We start from the raw sequence: 956 nt of genomic DNA on the forward strand, positions 1-956 counted from the left end.
CGCGCTCGCCCGGCCAGGCAGCGCGGGACGAGGTCGCGGAGGCCTGGGCGTCCGGACGTGTCTGCGGGCCACCCGGCGACACCGCCCCCCACCCCCGCTTTCTGCGTGGCTCCGCTTTTCCGGAAGTTGTGTTTGTTTTAAACGTCAGGAAAAGATGTTAGCTGTGAAATCCGCTTCGGCGTTCCTGAGCCTCTGTCGCGTGTAGCGTCGGGGGCTCCTGGGAGGCTTCCCGAGTGCGCCTGGGCACCCGCCCCGACTCGCGCGCCTGCTCTGCCTCTCCTCGGCCCGCGTCTCAGAAACCGAAACTGAAACCCTTCCAGTGGCTCTGCGGCCATCTCTTCCGCGCTCGGCGCCTAGTGCTGACCGAGTCGTGAACGCCACACCGCAGCGGTGCCCTCTCTACCGCCTGGCTCCCAAATTCCAGGTCACGCTTCCTCCGTGAAGTTTCTAGAAATTCCCCGGCTAGACAGCGCTGGCTTTAACAGGTTGGCCTGCTGCAGTGTGGACACATTTATCTAGCTGGTCCTCCCCCTGGCGCACTGAGTGACGGAGTGGTGGCACACGCCTATAATCCCAGCACTTGGGAAGCTGAGGCAGGAGGATCTCAGGTTGGAGCCTTGTCTGGGCAGCTTAGATCCTTGGCACAAACCTTTCTCAAAATTTAAAAGCGGAGGTGGGGAAGTGAGGTTGTAGCTCAGCACAAAGACCTGGGTTCAATCCCCAGTGCAGAGGAGAAAAACAAAAAAGAAAGGTGCAATCATTAGAGAAACTCTGCCAGGGTTGCATCCCTTGCAGCTTGTGTGCTAGCCTGGGAAACAGGAAAAGAAAGAGTGAAACAACAAATGTGAAGGTAATTTCAGATTACAGTAGGTGCTCTGAAAGAAATGAAACAGTGTGAGGGAGGGTGGAAACCTATCAGAGGAGTGGCTGTCTGAGCCAAGTTCTGAGGGATAAAA

Source organism: Chinchilla lanigera, unplaced genomic scaffold (genome assembly GCF_000276665.1).
Source record: "Chinchilla lanigera isolate Chin_1 unplaced genomic scaffold, ChiLan1.0 scaffold00033, whole genome shotgun sequence".
Classification (NCBI taxonomy): domain Eukaryota; kingdom Metazoa; phylum Chordata; class Mammalia; order Rodentia; family Chinchillidae; genus Chinchilla; species Chinchilla lanigera.